Here is a 27,028-nt window from a genome sequence, read left to right as displayed (position 1 = left end):
ATGAATTCTGCAAATTCCCTACTGTGAGTTCATTAAAGAGGAATTCCATGTAATTTACAAAGATTAAATGGGTTATCCATTTTTCTAATATTGATGGAATATCCTTAGGATATCATCTACGGAGGTCTCGGGTGTTGGACTTCAATGAGACACTGCAGCAGTACTTACGTATATCCACCATTACACACATCATGGGCAGCAAACATTACCAAGAGCTATATAGTCCCAGAACAGCTGATCTGTTGATGGATATAAAATCAATGTTCTATCCTAAGGAAATATGGATGACTCCTTTAACACGTGCAAATTAAATTGTCTAAAATCAGATATTGATATCTATCTGTATCATATTGTGTAGGTCTTATACGTGGCACTCCCAACAATCACGTCTTGTAGCGGCTATGTCATACTACAGTGGCTCAGATTCACGTCAGGTGAAAAGGTAGCTGAGCTGCGGGTAATCTTCTTCCTACTCCATACATTGTACAGATATCACTTGACCACAGAGGATACCAGATGTCAGGCCCCATCACAGTGACACTAGTGACTAGGGTTGAGCGATCGGGATCGGAAAAGATCGGATTCCGATCGGCAATCGAGTAAATTTCACAATCGCGATCGGAATTCCGACCCGATCTTTTCCAGTGGCATCGAGATTGGAGGTTATCTCAAGATCGGCTCAACCCTAAAAGTGACTTTTCCCATAGAGAAGCATTGGCTGGGGTTGAGGATCGGGATCGGAAAAGATCGGATTCCGATTGGCGAGCGAGCAAATTTCACGATCGAGATCGGGATCGAGATCGGCTGGAAAATGATCGGAAATCGGATTTTAAAATCGATCTTGAAATCTCAAGCCTACTAGTGACCTATCCTAAGGATAGGCTCTCAATACCTGATCGTGGACAAGTCCTTTAATAATGATTGTGTAGGATCATCATCACCTCTCTTGTTGTTCAAGCACAGAGTTCCATTTTGGCACCAATTGAGTACTTGCTGGCAAATATTAAATTAAAAAATAAAATTGCATTAGATGAGTAATTCCTAACCAAGAGGACGTATAAAATATACAATTCCTTATTCGTTCCATCAAAAGAATTTACTGTAACATTTTAACCAAGTATTGTATACATTCTCTTGGTTAGGAATTACTTACCCAACTTGTTGTTTTTTTTATGTACATTGTGATATCAGCATGTCTTTGGAGTATGGGAGGAAATCCACACAAACACGGGGAGAACATACAAATGCCTTTCAGGTGTTGCCCTTGGCAGGATTTGAACCCAGGACTACAGCACTGCAAAGCTGCAGTGCTAACCACTGAGCCACCATGTTACCCCGTTAACCCAATTTTATTTTCTATTATTGATAGGCACGTAATACCTTTCCATAGTTACCAAATATTAGGTTAACACCCCAAGAGCCTGTAGGCACAGATTGGCTGTCACCTTGGACTCTGCCCATTTGGTAGGACACACCTTAAGGGAAGTCTTTTACCCAAACACAATGTAACAACCCAGACCCACAAATAGATAGGTTAGGGTCACCTGAATCAATGAATGGTTTCTCCTTATGAATCAGTTGCCGAGATATGCTGTATTCTAGTGAAAGACACCCCTTTAAGGTGTGTCCTACCAAATGGGAAGGTGCCAGACAATCTGTGCTTACAGGCTCTTGGGGTCTTAGGTGTTAATCTATTATTTGCTAGGAAGTATTCAGTTGGTGCCAAAATAGCATTGTGTGCTTCATCACAAGGACAATGCTGACTCTATGCAATGGATTATTATTCTGGTTACTCAAGACTCCCTTTAAGCCGTACAGGATGCCAATCTCACTTTTTAAAAAGTGGCACATGGGGTGCATATAGAATAAAGAGGCACCTTTTTGGTAGGGTGAGAGAACTGATTCAGATTGAACCAGATTCAACCTGAATTCTCAAAATATTTTTTGGGGTTCAACCCCATATCTGAAACTTTTGGATTTTCTTACTCACAAATCGCTATTATAATAAGTAGAGGTCCAGTGGAGCTTTGGCAAGATAATAAACTTTTTTCTTATGGAACCCTTCACGAATTTGCGTGTCATCCTTGTGTAGGGGCCATACTAATTTCTGTATCGTTTCAATTTTAGTATGTGTGCTGCCAAAGCGAACATGCAAAATAACAAACTTACTCACCTTGCCCCAACTTTCCTTGGATTTCTCTTGGCATGGTATTAGTCAGCATCCTCCTTCAGCTTCATGACGTGACACTTAGGATAACAGCCAGAATGTCATTGGAGGCTGGAAGAGAATGGTGAGGGACAGACAGATGCTGCACGGATGCCCGAGACAGACAAGAATAATGGTTTATTATCTTGCCACTCCTCCCACAGACTGACCACTTAATATACTCTGGAGTCTAAATAAGTTTGACCTTAAATGAACCAAATGGACAAATCTGATAAACCTATCTCTAATCTTCGACACAAAAAGGGACATGCACCAAACAAGTTTTATGACATAGACTGAATAGTAAATTCCCTTCATTCTGTATTGTGGGGAAGTTAGCTCGGTAGAAGCAGTGGTGCGGACCCAAACAGTCAAGACAGGGGCATAAACTATGCAGAAAACTGGTTTATTTAGAAAAAAAACAGGAAAATAAATAAACCTTAACTTCAGGCACAAAATGAGCAAAACAAAATACAGCCTTAACTTCAGGCAAAAGAAAAAAAAACAAAAAACCTGCTTTTCTGAGTTACTAAATAAACAGAACTGATAACCTAACTATACACGTGGCTTACCTCTAGCCACACAAACAAAAGAGGAGCAATATTGGCTCACCGGATTCAGGGTTACAGGACAGAACCATACACCTCATGGGACTTCCCTGTAATGCAAGAGCTGCAGCCTTTTCTGGCCAAGTAATGAACCCAGGATCTATACCTGGGCTGAGGCCTACTCTAGATCTGCCCTGGACCACACATATGTCAGAAACCTGGGGCTGATATATCTGGACTCCAGCACTCTACCTGTGTAACGGTTTGGGTCTGGTTTGGAGTCTAAGGTTGCTACCACCTGAAGGGTGACTTACTTGCAAGGCTGGTAACGTAGTCAGGAGCAAGCCAGTGGTCGATACACGAGATGAGCGCCAGAGTTAGCAGCAGGAGCGGCAGCTTGATCACATGCAGAGCACAATAATCTCACAAGGCAGGAAGTACAAGGCTGGGTTTATATAGGATGTACAATCAGAGAACAGGGTGGAGCAAACCAGAGAGGCGGGAACTGGAATTAGAGCTAGCAGGAACTAGGCTCAGATCAGCACTGGAGCTGACCAGGAGGCTGAATAGCTCAGTTTGAAGAGCTGCTGCCTGGGACACCGAAGTCCCTGGGCTCAAATCTTGACAACCTGTCACCTTCTCAGAGTATATATATACCAAAAATGTCTAATATGAGAATACCCCCTTTAATGTGAGCCCCTCAGCCAGTGACTCCCTATCCTACCGCACCACTCACATCTTGATACCTTATTTTTAATAAATGGAGCTGCAGTCAAGAGCGTCTCTCTTCTCCATAGTCTTGGAGTATTTTTTAGATCTTTTACAGAACAGGTTAAAAATATATAAAAAAAGAAGGAATCCATAAAGAAATGCTCTTAAATGATGGATTGGAAGGCAAGGAGGCATCTGACATTTGGGTGATTGGTGTTCTCCAAAATATGTACTGCTGGCAATATTTCTACATTAAAATAAGCTCTATTCCCAGAGTAAGTGTCTTGTAATTGAGCCGAATTTCGTCAAACTGCTGCATGGGTCTCTGAAGGATGGCAATGTTATACTGACCACATCTTCTCTATAAGAAAACTCCAAATAAGTGTAATTGTGAGGGGAAGAAGAAGAAGAGCTAAGAAGATTTATGGAATAGCAATGAACACTGTAGCATACGGAGAATTATTTTATAAATTGAGCGGATCTAAGCTCCTCTACTTTTACTTTCTTCCTACAAAGAACAATTTATAACGTTTATGTTCAAGATGCAAATTATTTTTCATTCCCCTTCACACTATGTTTGTAGATTAGACTATTTCACAAGCCTTTTATTTACAGGGATTGTTTTGAAGATTCGCCAGAGGATTTTTTTTTTTTTTACTTTGTACCGAAAAGAACCTAATAAGTTTTAGGTTTTAAAAGGTCAACAATATACAAATTAATCCAATATAAAAGGCACAGGCTAAAGCAATACATTAAAAGCAAAATAGCTATATATTTGGGAGCAGAAATAGGTGAATCCACCTGAGAAAAATTCCATAAAAATAGATTGGAAGGGCAATGTTAGGCAACAGTCCGAAAAATAATCATAGCGAATAAAATTACATTTAATTCCAGATTATTATTTCTTGATATTTTGTAGAAGGCGCTCTATCTGTACTGATTCTGTTAAAGGTACGGCACGTCTTGGTTCGTTCTAAGATGTCTACATTTATATAGCATTGTGCTTTGGTTTAATGGGGTTCTATCATTAGAATTCACTTTTCTAACTAAGTACACGTAGGAATAGCCTTAATTATTATCATTACCTTTATTATTCTGATCCTCGCCACCGTTCCTGAAAAATTTCTTCTGTCTTCCATATGTAAATGAGTTTTAGGACAGGCATCCCCTGAATATCCACCAACGCCTCCATCTTCTTCTCCAGACTGTCTCTTCAGCCGCGTCACCTTCATGCCTTTATCCATGTTTGTTGGCCATTTTCCTGTGGCCTCTCTCATTTGGCCACAGGAAAATGGTCGACTGCGCATGTCCATCAGCCAAATGGAGGCAGCGCTGGAGAATTTTTAAGCAGCACAAGGGACGCCCCCAGTGCTTTCTAGAGACTCGCCGAACGGCGGCGAGAAGAATTCTAAAGGTAGGGGAAAAATAGCCTTTCTTAAGCCAATTCCAACATGGGCTTATTTAAAAACGGGATTCTAATGATATAATCCCTAAAGACACTTTAGATCTATGCTAGACAAACCATTTTTAAGTTAGGTTCACACTAAATGGCCGGGTTTCTGTTTTTCAGGTCCAATTGAGGACCTAATAAACGGAAACCCTATCTGTATAAAAAGCGATTATCCGCGGAAATCCGGTTTCTGCCTGAAATCGTCGGAGAGCAAAGTCCTGCTTTCAGTGGAATGGGGGACCGAGTCCCCAAATTCTAGCGAGATTATAGCCTTATTTAACTTTTTTCATATTCTGTATAAATTTTATAAGGGGAGGGCAACTCAATTTTAATTTTCCATCAATTCTGACACATCATAGTATTAGTATATACTGCAGTAATTTTATTTCCACCTAGGCAAATGAATTACTTTGTTACCCTATACAATCTATGTAGCCTTACCAAGGCCGAGTGACTGGTTTCGTCAGCATCTGGGGCACATGCCTCAACAGCTGCCGCTCTTACTTGTGATCCTGTTTTATTGTAATTACCTTTGAAAATATAAAATGGAATTTTTGGAAAATGTGACCCCCAACTACATAAAATTTTCCAAATTAGCCTAGAGTGGGTTAAAAATAAAGAAATCTTGACTTGACTCCATTTCAATGCACCAGAAATGTTGAGACATTGACTCGATCAATGGCTGTAATGGTTGCCCAACTCATCTGGTAGGTCACTAGATGAGGCCACGGCAGCATCAAAGTGGGATCAACCAGGGTCAGTAAGATAAGTATTAATTCTTATTAGTGTTAGGGGGATATCATCACTCCTTGGGGAGAGACCACCATATAGGTGTGTGGAGACTTATTAAGCCTTTAGCACTCCACTTTGCAAGGGACCATGGGAATGATATGCAAATCTGTCTTCCATGATGTAATTAGGAAGTCAGGTGCCTCAGTGTTGCAAACCAATAGAGGGCGCTCACTGGAATGTGCAAGCCTGTCTTCCCTGATGTAATTAGGAAGACAGAATCTCAGTGATATGGCCCAATAAAGGCTGCTCCCTTTAACATCATGCTCGACCTTCCAAGAGGCCTTTCTTTTGCAATATTGCTGGGATTATTACCAGGTATAGTCTCTCAACCGAGGACGGCCGTTTCAATGTTATTGCATCTCATCAGCCCGGTGTAGAGAAGACTAACCTGGTAGGGGTGAGAGGCTTAGACAGGGTTATGGGATCAAGGAGTGACTATCCCCCTCACTCCCATAGGAATGCATGTTAGCAGCTGGCGCCACCGGTCGGCGCTTAACCCTTGGTGTTCGGCTGTTTACATGCATTCCTATGGGAGTGGAGGTATTCGATGAATAGTTTCGAATACTATTCGCTCATCGCTAATTCTAATATCTTTTTACCCATTCCGATACTGCTGGGCATGTTTTGCCGCTGGTAAACCCCTATCTAAGCCTTGTACAAACTTCTCCTTTTATTCCCACTACAGCACACCCTAAAGCAGAGCCCTGCACACCATCGATTCTCGCTCCGTGATGAATCTTCATTAATTATGATTTATCTGTCCGTGTTGTTATCCCATCGCAGCCAATGGCATAATTTAGTTCCAGACACTCTTAATTAAATTATTTTAATTAATGTCATTTATTTTTAACATATTACTTCATTTCGCGGCGAATCATTAAAGGAAATCAAGAGAAGAAAAAAAATTATGAAAAAGATGATTTTTTTTTTCTATTTTTTAATTATGCCAAGATAATCAGATTGAATATTTTTCATCACATTAAGACTACAATGGATCAAAGCTGCATTGTTTTACCTAAAGGCTTTGCTTGTGAAATCAACAAGCCATTAATGATCATTTAATGTTTTAAGTAGCACAATTAACTTTTATTAAAATTAATTTAATGGGAAAGTGCAAGGGAGCCTTGTTGTGTCAGCGGAGGCTGTGGCGGAAATAAGAGGAATTACTTATTGCTTTGGTTGGTGACAAATCTGCACGCGCTAGATATTTTATCTCTGCCTCTTCTGAACGTCTCCAGGTACGACCCAATTGAATATGTTTCCCTCCTAATTAAAAATAAACCGTATTCTAATCCCTTTCAGCCCGATGACGAGAAAGCCAATGATTTGCATTATAATTAGAAGTCCCTGTATGTTCTAAGTCAGGCTGAATAACAACTAATAATGTTTGTTTACATGGTACGAATTTCTTCCCAAATACAAAGTAACACATCAGGGAAAAAATGACAATTCCAACATGGCCTCCAGCTGTGAGCAAATGAGGCATGACCATCACCATGACATGTGAGTCTTTTTTTTGCATGTCTACCCCCTGTTGCATACGTCTCTATATAATTCCGATGTGGCCTGTGTTGTTTTACATGGGAGCCCTATTAAATCCTTCTCATTATTTTCCAACCAATTATCGCTATGTGTTCTGTATCCTACGGGATGACCCTGACCACACACAGATATTTTTCTAGTGTAGATTTACTACTGTTGGCGCCTTTTTCAAAGTGCTTAGAAAAATGGAGCGAATGTTAGTTTTTTGGGGTACCATAGAGTTACAAGTGCCCCAAGATGCAATATTTTCACCATTCAGTGGTCTGTTCTGGACTATTGGACATTGAATACAGACACAACATATCCAACAGACAATGCTTGGCTGGAGGTTCCAACAAATCATCATGGGTATGTTATTTGATTGGCTGACTAGTAGCGCCTCTCTACAGTATAATGCGGTACTACATGTTCTATACTTCTCTTTACCTGTATCAGGATGAGCTAGTGGTGTAACAAGTGTCTTGTGGGCCTGGGTGCAAACTTTTGTTTTCACCCCCTCCCACAGTATTATATGCTCCCAACAACCTCACTCTGCTCCGGGGCTATTATTATACTCTGAGGTCTCCTCAGACCCCTGAGTATAATAACTGGAGGCCTAGGGAAGGTAAATAAAAATAACACCTTTCCTGGGAATCTTGGTTCTGGCTGTCTTCAGCATCTTCTATGGCCATTTTCCCGATGTCTCTGCTGAGACTTGTGATTGATCCTCAGCGGGCGGGGGCGCAATGACGTCATTATGCTGCTACGCTTGTGTTGGCCAAAACAGACTAATGCCTCATGGTTATTTTATCTTTTTTGCAGAATACAGCTATACCCCCTGACTTTAGGTTCACAACTCTCATTTTTGGTCCACATACAGAGCCAAAAAATGGAAACCCAATCTGCTTAAAAAGACTATAAAGCACCGGCTTTCTGCCCCAAAAATGTGGAGAGAAATACTGCTTGCAGGACTTTTCTCTCTGCATTTTTCAAGCATATTTGGGGTCAGAATCCCCATGTGGAGACCAGGCGCAGGTGTGAACCCAGTCTTATTTTTGTAGGACTCTCTTACTGTTCAGTTGCATATATTTAGTATCTGGGCATCCCACCTGATCTAATAGGATGGGGTGTACCCAATAGGCTCTTCTTTGTTCTCTCTTTTTTATGATATACTGCAAAGCCATGTATCCACTTGTATTAGGTAAGTGTGACATTTTTTTCTGTGATTTTATATATTGGGTCTGTATTGACTATATCTGTACGGCTCAATATAATGGCACTTAATAAATAAATAAATATAAATATACTTTTCAGAACCTTGAAAAAGCTTCTTTCACCGTCATAGCAAGCGATTTGCAGCTTCTAGCAGCTTCCCTGACTTTTATGTGTAAGGATTTGCTATATCGTTTATAGTTATATGATGATTTTTCTTCAATCTTCTTTTTGTATATTTTTGGAGATGTTTTGGGGTATTTGGAAGTAGACAGTGGTCGCACCACAACCAATTAATATTGTAACTTGTACCGGCCTAAAGTATACCACCCGAGGCATGAAATAAAGAAAGACAAAGATGCGTAACTATCTCAAATAATGGCAACCTTCTGAAACTTCTGACTGCCTTGTTGATGTCTAAATGTAATGTAAGATAGCTTTAGTAAATCTTCCCATTGAGTTGCATGCTTGTCTATGGTTCTATAGCTGTCACTCATTGAGTAAATATCTCTACAGGAAATCTCAGGATAGTCCTGGCCTCAGGCTAGGACTACAGTGACTTTGGCTATGTTATGAAAAGTGAATTTGGTCACATTTGACCCACAAATTGTTGTGACAATAGAGACATTATTTACTGTTGCAGTGTTGCAACTGATGGGTTGTATGACAACTACATTCACATTTATGCAAAGCAACAATGAAATCTTTGGTGTGCCACATGTCATGCTCGCAAAGTCATTGTGTAGATGACTTCTTGGGTCTACAGATATAGCAAACCTTTCAGAGAATCCAAGCGGGGCAAATTTGCAGGAGGACTTTTTTGGTGTGGATGGTGCACAGTGGACACTTGAGTATGGATGGTTCAAGAACTGGATGCAGCCCGAAGTTCGGAAGACAGAATGAGCAGAGATCAAACGTTGGCACCTGCAGAGCCCTAGAAGAGTAGCCTCAGCTCAGAGACATATGGAAAATGCTTTTGCCTGGCAGGTGGATGGCTGCAAGCATGAAATGGAGACAGTTATAGTAGCAGCAGAACAAGCACCATGTGAAGGAAAGGAAGACTACTCTTTTACATACCAGGTTTATTTACCCTTTTCAAGTATGCTACAGATGAGTGAAAAACCTAGTTTTTTACAAATTTTCCCCCAAAATTTCAGGTTAGGTCAAACAATACATTTTTGTGATTTGCCACCCATAAATCCCTATTACAATCTGGAGTTTATTAATCAGAAGTAGGGTTGAGAGATCGGGAAAGATAATTTTGCAAATTTCACGATCACGATCAGGATCGGCTGGAAAATGAACAAAAATTGGACTTTGAAATCTCAAGATCGGCTCAACCCTACTGTATATATAATACACAATTAGGGTTGAGTGATCGGGATCATGAAAGATCGGATCCCAATCGAGCAAATTTCACGATCGGAAATCGGATTTTAAAATCGATCCTGAAATCTCAAGATGGGTTCAACCCTAATCAGAAACCCAGGAAAGGTGTGGGAAATAATACACAGTTATATTCATGGACTTAATTTTAGGGGGTGCAGGAATTCTTGGCAGGGATGAGGTAGGAGGCCCCAGACAAAAGATTGCACCGTGGCCTTCAAGACTATAGTTACACCATTGGTTATATTCACCTTCCCTCACCTCTGCTGGGCATCTTTGCTGCATCCAATATTCATCCCCGGGTATCTTTTGGCCTCTTCCATTCACCTGGGTGATATCAACAGCTCCATGGCACCACTAAGAACTATGGTTAGAATTGATGGTCAAGTGGGACATGTCAACATCTCATTGCATCAGCGATAAGACTCCAGAATATAGTGATAGCATTGGCAGGCGAGCTTTGTGAATATTCACAAAATAAGTTTTCCCGATAGTGTTTTTTAATAAAAGTTTTTAATGAACTACATAACTTTACCTATAATCAGAGGAGCCTTATTAGATTATTTTCTCCTCCTTCCCTCGACTTTCCAGAGACGTTAGGAAAAAACCTACAGCACAAAACTGCAGGGCTAATAAAGTCACTTACTGGATAACAAGAGGCTTTGTGTGTAATTGCAGCAAAAATCAGCCTCTCATTTGTGAACATTCCTTCTTTAATGGCGAGGTATAATGCGGCTGTCAGGATTTTCTGGTCGATATTTATGGGAACAGCATGAATGCCAACATTGGTAATGCTTTAAATGGTTGATGAAAGTGTTATGTTTATCAGTTTGAGTCATTTTTGTTCGTTTTGGAGGATTTAATAAGGAATTAATGGCAGACGTGTTGTATTGTAAGACAGGTTTTGTAGGTAAAATATAAATACGGAGAAAGCGTTGATGTAGGTTGACAGCATCTTTGAAATTCTACGAAAATGTTGCAAAACAAATTAATATTTTAAGTTCACTCCTGAATGTGTCTTTTTCAAGTGTGACATGAAGGTGAATGCTTTTACATGTCTTCATAATACACTACATTACAGCGTATTTATACTATATATAGCTTTTCTTATTCCCATGTGGTCTACCAGGTTTGTAGTAAGTTACCCTATACGCCATAGGAAGACGTCTACTACGAAGATATATTTGTATAAATTTATTATATATTATATTTAATATACTGTACATTATTTATATTAAAAACAGAATTAGCTCTGTAAAACAATTACATAAGGGCAAGTTCACAAGGGGCTAGTGACCGCGTATTTTGGTCCTGATTTTGAGGCAGGAAGCCATGTCAGAATAGGACCAAAATGCGCCTGCACACGACGGTCGCGGCTTCCGACTGTTGTGGCTTCCCACTCTGGAGTAGGCCCAAATGAATGGGCCTAGTCTGGAGGCGGCTGTCTCGAGGCAAACGCCGGGGCTGAATCAGCCGCAGAATCCACCTGAAGAAAGGGCAGCTCGCTTCATTTTTCCGTGAGCCGTAACATACCGCTCACAGAAAAAAGGAAGCCAGCGGTCTACAGTGATGGCCAAAAGTATTGGCACCCCTGCAATTCTACCCTGCGCCTGCCTAGAGTGTGGCTGCATGTGTTTACAGCTGCTGAAACTAAACTGATCTTTCTCTATCCCGTCCTTTTTTCTTCACTTTTTTCTATTACTATAAGGAGTATTAGTATAAGAACTTACCATGGGCTGGAATTTGATGCAGAAACTCTTATAAAGAAATCCTTTTTGAGCCTTTTTGTCTGAAGCATGCCTCCACACAGACAAGGAAGACTGGTTTACACTAAGGAGACACTATTACACCTTAGAAGCATGCTGCAGGACAAGCTGGACAAGCATGCTCTTACCATCCCCCACGAACTAATAAGGAGACTTAGAAAACGCAGAAAACGCGGAAAACGAGCCGGCATACTGAGACGCGAAGGAAGAAAACGCAAAAAGCATGTGATCCCGTCCATCATTATGGGGAATGTGAGATCAATTGTGAATAAGATGGATGAACTGACAGCACTGACCAGACATCAACAGGAGTTTCGTGAGTGCAGTATGATGCTGTTTACAGAGACTTGGCTTACTGAAATCACTCCGGACATACTTGCCTCCGTGGAGGGCTTCAAACTTCTTCGGGCGGACAGAACACTGGAGAGCGGTAAGCGAATAGGCGGAGGAATTGCAATATTTGTCAATGAGAGATGGTGTAATCCAGGACATATTGTGGTTAAGAAACAATTGTGTGGAAAGGATATTGAACTGCTAGCCGTGGGCATGAGACCTTTTTACCTGCCAAGGGAACTATCACATGTTATTGTACTAGCTGCCTATGTCCCCCCTCTCTGCTAAAGCTGACGCTGCCTGTGAAGTCCTCCATGCTGTTGTGAGTGAGCTGCAATCATCTCACCCCCATGCCCTGCTCCTAGTGTCTGGAGACTTCAACCATGTCTCAGCATCCACTCTACCAGGCTTCACACAGTATGTAACCTGCCATACAAGAGACAACAAGACGCTGGACTTGCTCTTTGCCAATGTAAGGGATGCATATAACTCATCTGCCCTACCACCCCTAGGCAGATCAGATCACAACCTGGTACATCTGCGACCCACATACATTCCACTGGTGTGCAGAGAACCGGCGGTTACCCGTACCGTGAAGATTTGGTCAGAGGGAAGTGTCGAGTCTCTAAGGGACTGCTTTGATATAACTTTATGGGAAGTGTTTCAAGACTCATTTCCAGAGGACATTGAGGGACTCACACATTGCATAACGGACTACATTAATTTCTGTGTGGACAGCACGGTACCAACTAGGAAGGTGAGGTGTTTCTCCAATAACAAACCATGGATTAACTCTGAGATTAAAACTCTCCTCAAGCAAAAAAAGAGAATTTTTAGGTCTGGGGACAAAGATGGCCTGGGGGCGGTTCAGAAACAGCTGAGACAATTGATCAGGGAAGGGAAAGCCAACTACAGACGGAAGATGGAGCTACAGATGGGGGAGGGTAGAATCTCTGAGGTGTGGGACAGCCTTAAGGCAATTTCAGGACACAAGGAAAAGACAAGGCACCGAACAGTAGGGGACAGGAAGTGGCTTAACGAGCTTAATCTATTCTTCAATAGATTCGACTCCAAGCAAATGCTCCCTCCACCAGCATGTCAGCTAACCGCCCTCCCCTCACACACCAAGACCCAACCCCCACCGACCTGCGGTCAACTGCAATCTGACTATCTGATCCTGCAGGAGTCTCAGGTGTGTAAGGAAATGAAGAATATTAGAGCGAACAAAGCGGGGGACCTGATGGTATAAGCGCAAGAGTTCTTAAAATGTGCAGTGACCAGCTGTGTGGTATTATAACGCACATGTACAATATGAGCCTGAAGCTGGGGGTGGTACCTCAACTGTGGAAAACATCTTGCGTGGTACCAGTCCCAAAGAAACCCAACCCGATGGGCTACAATGACTACCGACCTGTAGCACTGACATCACACCTAATGAAGGTCCTAGAGAGACTGGTCCTGACACACCTACGCCCCCTAGTGAGCTCCGCTCTGGACCCCCTCCAGTTTGCCTACCGGCCAGGCATTGGGGTAGATGACGCCATCATCCACCTTCTTCACAGAGCTCTCTCTCACCTGGAGAAACCCGGGAACACTGTGAGAATAATGTTCTTTGATTTCTCCAGTGCGTTCAACACCATTCAGCCAGGGCTACTGAGGGAGAAGCTGAACCTTGGTGGTGTGGACCATCACCTGTCCAACTGGATCCTAGACTACCTGACAAACCGCCCTCAGTATGTGAGAGCCCAGGACTGTGTGTCTGACACTGTGATCTGTAGTACGGGGGCACCTCAAGGTACAGTTCTTGCCCCATTCCTCTTCACACTGTACACTGCTGACTTCAGGCACAACTCATCCAGCTGTTACTTACAGAAGTACTCCGATGACTCTGCTATAGTCGGCCTTATCACTGATGGCGATGATAGGGAATACAGAGACTTAAACCGGGATTTTGTTGAATGGTGCCAGCAGAACCAGCTCAGGATTAATGCTGGGAAGACCAAGGAGATGGTGGTGGACTTTAGTAAACGGAGAGGTGCTCCGACCCCGGTGGAGATCCAAGGAACATGTATTGAGATAGTCAGGACCTATAAGTACCTGGGCGTGCTCCTCAATAATAAACTAGACTGGGCTGATCACCTGGAGGCGCTGCACAGAAAGGGCCACAGCAGACTCTACCTGCTCAGGAGGCTGAGGGCCTTCGGAGTCCAGGGGACACTTCTTAGGGCCTTCTTCAACTCTGTGGTTGCCTCAGCCATCTTTTTCGGTGTGGCCTGCTGGGGAAGCAGTATATCAACCAGGGACAGAAATAGACTTGACAGGCTGATCAGGAGGGCCAGCTCTGTCCTGGGGAGCCCCTTGGACCCAGTACAGGTGGTGGTTGACAGAAGGATACTGTCTGTGGTGACCTCCATGCGGGGGAACAAATCCCACCCCATGTATGGGACCCTGATGGCACTTGGCAGCACTGTAAGCGACCGTCTGCTTCACCCCAAGTGTGAGAAGGAGCGCTATCGCAGGTCCTTCCTTCCAACCGCGACCAGGCTGTATAATCTACATCAGACCAAACAAAGAGCTCTCCACACAGAGAACTAATGATTATGAGGATGACCATGAGGTCTTCCTCTTTCTCTTCTGTTTTTCCTTAGCTGCCATGGACTCCTAGTATATCTTCTCTTCTCAGCTTATCTGTGTCTACGTCTGTAACATATTACTCTGTATTATCCTGTATCTGTATTACTATGCTGCTGTAACACGCTGAAATTTCCCCAAGGTGGGACTATTAAAGGATTATCTTATCTTATCTTATCTTATTCTGTCAGATAATACTCAGTTTCTTCCAGAAAATGATTGCAAGCACAAACTCTTTAGTATTAATATCTTCATTTATTTTGCTTGCAATGAAAAAACACAAAAGATAATGGAAAAAAGTAAAATCATTGATCATTTTACACAAAACTCCAAAAATGGGCCGGACAAAAGTATTGGCCCCCTCAGCCTAATACTTGGTAGCACAACCTTTAGACAAAATAACTGCGCACAACCGCTTCCGGTAACCATCAATGAGTTTCTTACAAGGCTCTGCTGGAATTTTAGACCATTCTTCTTTGGCAAACTGCTCCAGGTCCCCCCGGAGATGTGAAGGGGGCCTTCTCCAAACTGCCATCAAGAGATCTCTCCCCCACAGGTGTTCTATGGGATTCAGGGCTGGACTCATTGCTGCCACTTTACAAGTCTCCAGTGCTTTGAAGTGTGTTTTGGGTCATTGTTCTGCTGGAAGACCCATGACCTCTGAGGGAGACCCAGCTTTCTCACACTGGACCCTACATTATGCTGCACAATGTGTTGGTAGTCTTCAGACTTCATAATGCCATGCACACGGTCAAGCAGTCCAGTGCCAGAGGCAGCAAAGCAACCCCAAAACATCAGGGAATCTCCGCCATGTTTGACTGTAGGGACCGTGTTCTTTTCTTTGAAGGCCTCTTTTTTTTTTCTTGTAAACTCTATGTTGATGCCTTTTCCCAAAAAGCTCTACTTTTGTCTCATCTGACCAGAGAACATTCTTCCAAAACGTTTTTGGCTTTCTCAGGTAAGTTTTGGCAAACTCCAGCCTGGCTTTTTTATGTCTCTGGGTAAGAAGTGGGGTCTTCCTGGGTCTCCTACCATACAGTCCCTTTTCATTCAGACGCCGACAGATAGTACAGGGTGACACTGTTGTACCCTCGGACTGCAGGGCAGCTTGAGCTTGTTTGGATGTTAGTCGAGGTTCTTTATCCACCATCCGCACAATCTTGCGTTGAAATCTCTCGTCAATTTTTCTTTCCCGTCCACATCTAGGGAGGTTAGCCACAGTGCCATAGGCTTTAAACTTCTTGATGACACTGCGCACGGTAGACACAGGAACATTCAGGTCTTTGGAGATGGACTTGTAGCCTAGAGATTGCTCATGCTTCCTCACAATTTTGCTTCTCAAGTCCTCAGACAGTTCTTTGGTCTTCTTTCTTTTCTCCATCCATGCTCAATGTAGTACACACAAGGACACAGATTGAGTCAAATTTAATCCATTTTAACTAGCTGCAAGTGTGATTTAGTTATTGCCACCACCTGTTAGGTACTTCAGGTAAGTAACAGGTGCTGTTAATTACACAAATTATAGAAGCATCACATGATTTTTCAAACAGTGCCAATACTTTTGTCCACCCCCTTTTTATGTTTGGTGTGGAATTATATCCAATTTGACTTTTTGACAATTCTTTTTGTGGTTTTCCATTGAAGACAAATTAAATGAAGATAATAATACCAAAGAATTTGTGATTGCAATCAGTTTCTGGAAGAAAATGAGTATTATCTGACAGAATTGCAGGGGTGCCAATACTTTTGGCCAACACTGTACATAGACCTCTATTGTGAGGGGGCGGATTCTGAGGTGGATTCGGTGTCAAAATCCACCCCCTCTTGCCCCATGTGAATGAACTCTAAGGCATTCAAGGTTTTTTTCAGGTCTATTAATTGATAACAATTGAAGATCTGTGGAAGTCTTAGTATACAAGCCGAAAGTACAATATGCAATGTGCAATACACGGAAAATGCTCATAGTGATATAACATTGAAGGGTATGGTTATGGTTCAGGGATAATACAATTATGTAACAGTACAGAAATAATAAAGCGATGTCACAATACAGGAATAATACACACAGTGATGTCACAGTACAGGAATAACACAGCGATGTTACAGTACAGAGATAATACAGTGATATCACAGTACAGGGATAATACACACAGTGATGTCACAGTACAGGGATAATACACACAGTGATGTCACAGTACAGGTATAATACACACAGTGATGTCACAGTACAGGGATAATACACACAGTGATGTCACAGTCCAGGGATAATACACACAGTGATGTCACAGTACAGGGATAATACACACAGTGATGTCACAGTCCAGGGATAATACACACAGTGATGTCACAGTACAGGAATAATACACACAGTGATGTCACAGTACAGGGACAATACACACAGTGATGTCACAGTACAGGGATAATACACACAGTGATGTCACAGTACAGGGATAATACACACAGTGATGTCACAGTACAGGGATAATACACACAGTGATGTCACAGTACAGAGATAATACAGTGATGTCACAGTACAGGGATAATACACACAGTGATGTCACAGTACAGAGATAATAGACACAGTGATGTCACAGTACAGAGATAATACACACAGTGATGTCACAGTACAGAGATAATAGACACAGTGATGTCACAGTACAGAGATAATACACACAGGGATGTCACAGTACAGGGATAATACACACAGTGATGTCACAGTACAGGGATAATACACACAGTGATGTCACAGTACAGGGATAATACACACAGTGATGTCACAGTACAGGGATAATACACACAGTGATGTCACAGTACAGAGATAATACAGTGATGTCACAGTACAGGGATAATACACACAGTGATGTCACAGTACAGGGATAATACACACAGTGATGTCACAGTACAGAGATAATAGACACAGTGATGTCACAGTACAGAGATAATAGACACAGTGATGTCACAGTACAGGGATAATACACACAGTGATGTCACAGTACAGGGATAATACACACAGTGATGTCACAGTACAGGGATAATACACACAGTGATGTCACAGTACAGAGATAATACAGTGATGTCACAGTACAGGGATAATACACACAGTGATGTCACAGTACAGAGATAATAGACACAGTGATGTCACAGTACAGAGATAATACACACAGTGATGTCACAGTACAGAGATAATAGACACAGTGATGTCACAGTACAGAGATAATACACACAGGGATGTCACAGTACAGGGATAATACACACAGTGATGTCACAGTACAGGGATAATACACACAGTGATGTCACAGTACAGGGATAATACACACAGTGATGTCACAGTACAGGGATAATACACACAGTGATGTCACAGTACAGAGATAATACAGTGATGTCACAGTACAGGGATAATACACACAGTGATGTCACAGTACAGGGATAATACACACAGTGATGTCACAGTACAGAGATAATAGACACAGTGATGTCACAGTACAGAGATAATAGACACAGTGATGTCACAGTACAGGGATGATACACACAGTGATGTCACAGTACAGGGATGATACACATAGGACATTTTACTGCATGGAGGGCTGTTATAGGACATTATTCTGTCACAGGGATCTTTGACTTGAACAGTTTAGGGCCCATGGTACCCCTAATCTACCCCTACTTGGAGACCAGCAGAGGTTTTGGGCCTCTGTTGTATCAGGTTTAACAATGCCATGAAAATCTAATGTTATACATTAGCAGCGGTGCCGTGACCTGCTTGGGATTTCGGGACCTCGGGGAATGAGTCAATATGCTATAAGGTACTTTAAATAAAATTTGATTCCTTTGCAGTGTCTTAATTTTAGTAGTCGAGGAGGTAAAAATCATCAATACCCTTGCCATATAATATAACATAATATAAGACATACTATGTCGGCTGCTGTACAAATATGTGACTCCATAAACCAGTTACGGTACTCCATGGGCCTATGCTTAGCCTAAGGCATCCCCTTACCTATGGGATTAATATCTGCGTATAGTCAGTGACTTCCTAACACTGAGAGAGTGTGCTGAATATGATCCGGCATAGACTTTGATTATTTTATTGTGTATTAATGAGCTATCTATGCAGTCGGCTCTATTCTATCACTATAATATATATACGTGTCTAGACAAGTATATATCTGAATTCTCTAGATCTTCAGTCTGCATCCCTAGGGGGCCCAGCTGCATTGGATTCACAGAAGTTTACTTCAATCTTTTTTAATTTCATAAGAAATGTACTAATGAGGTTTTCAGAAAAATAATAAAACTCTCGGAGGAGCCGGATCACACTGTTCAATGCCATTTAAATGTCATTTGTTAGTTATGCTATAAAGCTGGTGGAGCTGGTTTAATGACATCTTCATCTTTTACTATCTCATTGAGGTTACTTCTGTGTTTTCCTTTCTGAGGGATGTATGCGGAGGGACTTGTCCATCTCCAAGCAAAACTCCGCTTTATTGTTTTTCTTCTTAACTTTGCAGGGTGGTTAGATGTATTACTGTAGTCAGGGCTTCGGATTTATTCACACATTGCCTTGTAGAGGATAATCTGTATATGCTACATTTACTGCTTATGTTATAAACAGCCATCCTGGTGGTATTCATTGCTAGTAATGTGCAGTGTTATAGTCTTTGGAGGGGTTGTGTCACTACAAACACTTTCTTCCCTATCCACAGGATTAGTGTCATAACTAAAGTCTTGTGGGCCCCAGTGCAATCTTTTGTCTGGGGCCCCCTATCGCCCTACAGTGAATTCTTGATAGTGATGGTTATTGATATTACGGTGTTTAATCCACCTTAGTGTGGTTAGGGGAATCTGTGGGTCTCCTTGGTTTATGGGCCAGATGGAAACTGCAATCTCAATACTGATGCCAGTGCTTATGGCCCCCCTAAGGCTCCTGGCCCCCGGTGCAACTGCACCCCTTCAAGTTACACCCCTGCATAGGATATGGGATAAGTGTCAGATTACTAAGGTTCTGACCACTGAGATTCCCAGAAATCAGGAGAACAGGGAACAGAAAGTTGCCCTGAATCCTTGTGCACTCTTGTGACTGCCAGTCCATTCACTTGAATGGACTCGCAGTTTTTTTTTTTTAACCTATTGTGAGCCATTTGGGGGAAAAAAAACCAACCTTTTAACCCATGTAAAAACTAGGGCTGAGCGATCGGGATTGGAAAAGATCGGCGATCGAGCAAATTTCACAATCGGGATCGGCTGGAGAATGATTGGAAACCGGGTTTTAAAATCTCAAGATCAGCTCAACCCTAAAAGGGACTTTTCCCATAGAGAAGCATTGACTAGGGTTGAGCGATCGGGATCAGAAAAGATCATATTCCGATTCACACATTGTACAAAAATACCTGCAGTGAAAACGCTGAGATTTCCAAAACCGTATGATCCAAACACTGTAGGATCTTACCATAGGTTGAGCCCTCTGTACCAGTGACGTAGGATCATATCATAGGTTGAGTCTTCCGTACCAATACTGTAGAATCATACCATAGGTTGAACTTACATTTTACTTGCTATGTAATTACAGTATGTAGGATAAATTGCATATAAGACCTAATTTCAATGAGAACGAGAAACCTCTAGGATTACATGATGTAAACCAGCCAATGAAAGATGTGAGATTTTTGATGTAGCTGTTATCGCCTAGTCTAGAGTGGTGGCAAGAATATGCAAATCTGACTTCCATGATGTAATTAGGAAGCCAGTGCCTCAGGCATGCACACCAATAGAGGGCGCTCACTGAGAATGTGCAAGTCTATCTTCCATTATGTAATTAGGAAGACAGAGCCTGGTTAATGAATGTAGACCAATGAGTGAGTATTCAACTTTTGAGGGTGAATGGACGGACTTTACTCAGACCAAATTTAATTTAGCCAATCGTAGGCTTCAACAATCGGCACTTGACTGCCATGATATGCCATTTGTGAGAAGGTCTCTGCTCAGGCTGTGATTGGCTAGACTGAATAGCCACCATACAAAATCGGGAAGTCAGTGCTGATGTCAGCCAAATGACCTGTACACAGTAGTCATGGTGGATATGGAGGAACAGGGTAGATTTGGCACATGGGGTCAATAATTATTGGTCCCATGTGCGGGACCTATCAGCACTAAAAAAATCTCTCAGACCACCCCTTTATCTATTTAACAAAAAATTGCACATGCAAATGACTGGAAACTGTCTATATTTATATCAACGAACCATCGTCCATTGGAATATTGTAGTCCTCAAACAATACATCCTGTAAAGATCAATTTATTTGCAACGCTCCACTTTAATTATATTCTGACAGATATTTTGATAAGAATTGCATTCGGAAATGTCTCATATTACTGAATTGGATGTAATATCGTCCAGGTCTCCGAGTTAATCTCATTACTGGTGAATACAGAAGACGAAAAGAACACTTTACTATGGCCTGATTGACTTATATCTCCACAAATACAGACATTTAGATTGGTTGTCGGGAGATAAAGCCTTATATCGCTGGGAGGTTAGTTCATTAGGATAAATTACATCACTTAAATGTATTTAAATGAGCTCATTTAAATATTGTAATTTATTCTAATAACTTTACCTCTGGAGATCTCTTATTTTTCTCCCCACGATCAATATAGATGTCTCTCTTTTGAGATAAGAAAATCAATCAAGGTTTTGCTAAATTGGTCTTGCTCGCGCACTGCAAAAGCCCTACAGTACATTGCTTCACTCTGAGTAGTTAGATTTCATACTGGTGTAATTCTCATTCCTTTCATAAGCTTCCAATTACTACAATCCTGCTAAATTGTTCAGAAATGCAAATAAGTAACATTATATTAACAAGTGAAGGTAGTTGGTGGAGTCTGTGCTAAGTACTTGTGCATGACAAATGGGTTTCCTTCACTAGAGTTGTGAAGTCAAGTGATCTGTCACAATCATAGATGGCTAGTCATTTATGTCTAGAGATGGGCGAATTTCTGAAGATTTGTTTGGTTATAGGTTCGAACCTAAAGATTTGTTTCATGACATTGATGTACCTCATATGCTCAGGGGAGGTGTAAAAAAATAGCAGTTATATTCACCTTCCGTCACCTCTTCTGGGCCTGTTTGCGGCATCCTGTGCTCTTTCTGGGACCTCCTTTAGCCTCTTCTGGCCTCCTGGGTGACATCATATACACTGGGGTCACTGCTGAGGCCTATGATAGGAAGAGGTCAGAAGGGAAATCAGAAAGAGCACTAGATGCTGCAAGGAGTCCCAGAAGAGATGACTATAAGTTAGTTATTTTTTTAAACCTCCCCTGGGCCTCCACCTATTATACTTCTTATCATTATTATTGTTACATATTTATAGAGCACCATTAATTCCATGGTGCTGTACATTATTATATTAATTCCATGGTGCTGTACATTATATTAATTCCATGGTGCTATACATTATATTAATTCCATGGTGCTACACATTATTATATTAATTCCATGGTGCTGTACATTATATTAATTCCATGGTGCTGTACATTATTACATTAATTCCATGGTGCTGTACATTATTATATTAATTCCATGCTGCTGTACATTATTATATTAATTCCATGGTGCTGTACTTTATATTAATTCCATGGTGCTGCACATTATTATATTAATTCCATGGTGCTGTACATTATTATATTAATTCCATGGTGCTGTACATTATTATATTAATTCCATGGTGTTGTACATTATTATATTAATTCTATGGTGCTGTACATTATTGTATAATTCCATGGTGCTGTACATTATTGTATTAATTCCATGGTTCTGTATATTATTATATAATTCCATGGTGCTACACATTATTATATTAATTCCATGGTGCTGTACATTATTATATTAATTCCATGGTGCTGTACATTATTATATTAATTCCATGGTGTTGTGCATTATTATATTAATTCTATGGTGCTGTACATTATATTAATTCCATGGTGCTGTACATTATTACATTAATTCCATGGTGCTGTACTTTATATTAATTCCATGGTGCTGCACATTATTATATTAATTCCATGGTGCTGTACATTATTATATTAATTCCATGGTGCTGTACATTATTATATTAATTCCATGGTGTTGTACATTATTATATTAATTCTATGGTGCTGTACATTATTACATTAATTCCATGGTGCTGTACTTTATATTAATTCCATGGTGCTGCACATTATTATATTAATTCCATGGTGCTGTACATTATTATATTAATTCCATGGTGCTGTACATTATTATATTAATTCCATGGTGTTGTACATTATTATATTAATTCCATGGTGCTGTACATTATTATATTAATTCCATGGTGCTGTACATTATTACATTAATTCCATGGTGCTGTACTTTATATTAATTCCATGGTGCTGCACATTATTATATTAATTCCATGGTGCTGTACATTATTATATTAATTCCATGGTGCTGTACATTATTATATTAATTCCATGGTGTTGTACATTATTATATTAATTCTATGGTGCTGTACATTATTGTATAATTCCATGGTGCTGTACATTATTGTATTAATTCCATGGTGCTGTATATTATCATATAATTCCATGGTGCTGTATATTATTATATTAATCCCATAGTGCTGTACAGTATTATATTAATTCCATATTGCTGTACATTATATTAATTCCATGGTACTGTACATTATTATATTAATTCCATGGTGCTGTATATTATTATATTAATTCCATGGTGCTGTACATTATTATATTAATTCCATGGTGCTGTATATTATTATATTAATTCCATGGTGCTGTACATTATTGTATTCATTCCATGGTGCTGTATATTATTATATTAATTCCATGGTGCTGTATATTATTATATTAATTCCATGGTGCTGTATATTATTATATTAATTCCATGGTGCTGTACATTATTGTATTCATTCCATGGTGCTGTATATTATTATATAATTCCATGGTGCTGTACATTATTATATTAATCCCATGGTGCTGTACAGTATTATATTAATTCCATGGTGCTGTATATTATTATATTAATTCCATAGTGCTGTACATTATATTCATTCCATGGTGCTGTACATTATTATATTCATTCCATGGTGCTGTACATTATTATATTAATTCCATAATGCTGTACATTATTATATTAATTCCATGGTGCTGTACATTATTATATCAATTCCATGGTGCTGTACATTATTGTATTAATTCCATGGTGCTTGATATTATTATATTAATTCCATAGTGCTGTACATTATATTCATTCCATGATACTGTGCATTATTATATTCATTCCAAGGTGCTGTACATTATATTAGTTCCATGGTGCTGGATATTAGTATATTAATTCCAAGGTGCTGTACATTATGATATTATTTTCATGGAGCTGTACATTATAATATCAATTCCATGGTGCTGTACATTTGAGGGTTTACATACAGTACACAAAGTATACAAAACAAGTGCAATACTAACAGTGACCAAATGTTACACTGGCATTGAGGGCTCTGCGCACAATGGTTTACAATCTATGTACTAGATACAACCAGTTTGGAGGTCAAGAACCAACAAAGTTTGGAAAATTAGGGTCAATACAAACCAGTTTGCTTGTCTTTGTTTACTTTATATAAAATTACAGCATAAGGTCATATTCATATGACAGTAAAAAATGGCCGTGTGATGACTGTTTTGAAAACTGTTTTAAGCAGCTGTTAAGTCCACTGACTGGAGGAGTCATTCTGCTCTTGGTCCTCTACCTATCCTATAGCCATAAATATAAGTCTCCGGACAATTTCTTTAACATCTTAGGGTGCATTCACACAATGTAAAGCGGCACTGATTCTTGCACAATAACTCAGCGCTGTAAAACAGACTCTTATTGACTTCAATGGGTTCCGTTTAGTGCGCATAAAACATTAAAATCAATGGGAGGAGGCTTTTTAACCCATTAACTATAATGTGTTACGTGTGCTAAACAGAACCCATTGAAGTCAATGGGATTCTGTTTTGCAGCGCTGATTCTTACGCGAGTTATCGTGCAAGAATCAGTGCCGCGTTACATCGTGTGAATGCACCCTTAGCAATGCTATGGCATTGAGTTTTTCACTGGCGTTTGTCGATAAGATAACATGTTGCAGTAAGTTATCAGGCTGCAGAAAGTCAAGGTTAACTTTGCTCCATCTGTAAAACCCCGGCCAACAAACTTCATACTAAATCTTTCCCTCGAGCATTAGTTCCATTAAATCCAACCCAAATTTTCCTCTTTCCTGTATCTAAGAATAAACTTTGGTCGGTAAATGAGAATAGGTTACTACTCTATTACGACTGTACCATCATTTTGGTTTTAAATAGTAAGACAGAGCAGATCCTTATGGCTTGAGTAAATGTCAAATCACATGAATGTCCCAGTTATTAATTCCAAAATTATGGACGCCCCAAGGAAACTTTGCACATTTACAACTCCTGACACATTCTATAAAATTCTGTAATATGTCATGTTTGTCTATGGCAGCTCCAGGGTTAAAGCCACACTGTGTCCTTGTACTAACACAATACAAATTTCCGGAACATAATGAGGATATATTTGCCGCGCGGTGCTCATAATTAGGAAGCCGGCGTGCTGGGAATACAGCTCACTACAAATTCATCATGCATAATTTATTTTACAAGTGGGTGCTAGCAGCCAGCGCAGAGCCTGACAGTCCCATGGGGGGCAACGCTCCCCCTGCTGCCCCCTTCAGTAGGATCGATCAAATGAATTTGCGACACTTTGATAAACAGAGCTCCAATATGAAAACTAACACCCCCCACCCGGAAGCCCATATGTCCTTCAATAGTCCATCTTCAGGGCTATTAAAAATTAAGAAATGCCATCGGCAGGGTATGTATTTTTCATACCTAGCGGGCATGAGGTTATTGAATTTCAGACCCACGTCAAAGGACGGGGTCACAGTCGCCAGGAATCCCATTGATGCCATAGACCAGCAAGGTGCCTTCTATAAAACGGCCACGTCACGTCTTGCGGGAGCGGATCAACATAGGTTTATGTAACTAAAGATATGTAATATTTATCATCTGTCAACATTACAAAGAGCCTGGATGGAAGATGAAAGCTGGCGAGATAACACGATTAGCGGATGTAATAAAATAGATCATTATTTTATGCCATCGCTCATTAATAAGACCCGAGATGTTAATGCAGTCTCTTTGATATGTGATTTCCAGGACGCAGAACATAAGACTTCTACAGGTTAAGATTTTTTTCCCAGTTTGATTTCAACCCAACAAGGCAGGTGCGAAAATATTCTTTTGTTAATATATTTATAGCGCGCGCGTGGAAAAGAGACGAATCTGAAAGGTTTACTCATGTATTCTTGTTTTCCATAAAGCAAAGGATTTTGACAAGATCCATATGATTTGTGCAGTCATTGTATATGTTGTAATACCATTTATCAACTTGTCAGGCAGACCTGTCATTTGATTTCCTCTGCACATATTCAGACATTGTGAGAAACAGCTGCTGGTGTTGGCAAAGCATTTTACATTCATGAAAACCCGATTTCAGCAAACAGTTCATTTACATGGAAAACAGGTCGCCTCCTCCTCACCCTCTTAGGATCACAATGAGATAGGGCGCAGTTGTGCCGCGCTATGGTACATGCGGATTTGCAAATACATTGTATGGTGTAATGATAGATTTTGGAGGTGGTTGTCTCATGTCACACATGATTGAGCCTTGTAATGTTAAAACAAACGCAACGCCTCCCGATATATTTCCATCTTCAGGCTCGAGAACCAGCAACAGAGAACAAATCTGGAAAGTAATAGAAGTGTTTTGCTTTCTTTTGTGTTGGTTTTTGGGATCCCTTAATGTGTTACCTTTGGTTCATATCTGCGTTTGGTAATCCATTCGGGGAGTCTGCATGGAGACCCCCCGAACGGACTACCGAACGCATTTGCAAGCGGGGTGCAGTGAAAGCACACGGACCTCATAGACTATAATGGGGTCCGTGTGCTTGCCGTGCGCTGCCTGCACGAATCATGCGGACAGGAAAGTAGAACGTGAACTACTCTTCTGTCATGTTACTTGCGGAGATCTCGTGGCAAGCACAGGGACCCCATTATAGTCTATGGGGTCCGTGTGCTTTCACTGCACATCCCTTGCAAATGCGTTCAGTAGTTCATTCAGGGGGTCTCCCCGAACGGATTACCAATGCAGATGTCAACGAGGGCTTAGAGTCTGAGCTCAAAAGAGGAATATCAGGTATAGAGATGAGTGAACAGTAAAATGTTCGAGGTTCGATATTTGTTTCGAGCAGCGCCACACCTCCCATGAGGCGACCTGAAGCGACCGCTTCAGGTGGCGCTATTCCAGGGCCCCAGGGAGGGCGGCATTTTTCTTATCTAAGCCAGTCCAGGACAAGCTGTCCTGAAGTGGCTTAGCACCGAGCGG

General features: G+C 40.8%; 1 non-coding gene across 1 annotated transcript; it reads right to left on the bottom strand.

The window, feature by feature from the left end:
• Positions 1–2,047: 2,047 nt before the first annotated feature.
• LOC142205380 (U6 spliceosomal RNA) lies at positions 2,048–2,149 on the bottom strand. Its single transcript, XR_012716390.1, has one exon. It is a non-coding gene; the product is annotated as a U6 spliceosomal RNA (small nuclear RNA).
• Positions 2,150–27,028: the final 24,879 nt, after the last annotated feature.

The sequence above is a fragment of the Leptodactylus fuscus genome, chromosome 5, assembly GCF_031893055.1.
Source record: "Leptodactylus fuscus isolate aLepFus1 chromosome 5, aLepFus1.hap2, whole genome shotgun sequence".
NCBI classification, from domain to species: domain Eukaryota; kingdom Metazoa; phylum Chordata; class Amphibia; order Anura; family Leptodactylidae; genus Leptodactylus; species Leptodactylus fuscus.
The sequence above is the reverse complement of the archived record's forward strand: the minus strand, read 5'-3'. Positions and strand labels throughout refer to the sequence as shown.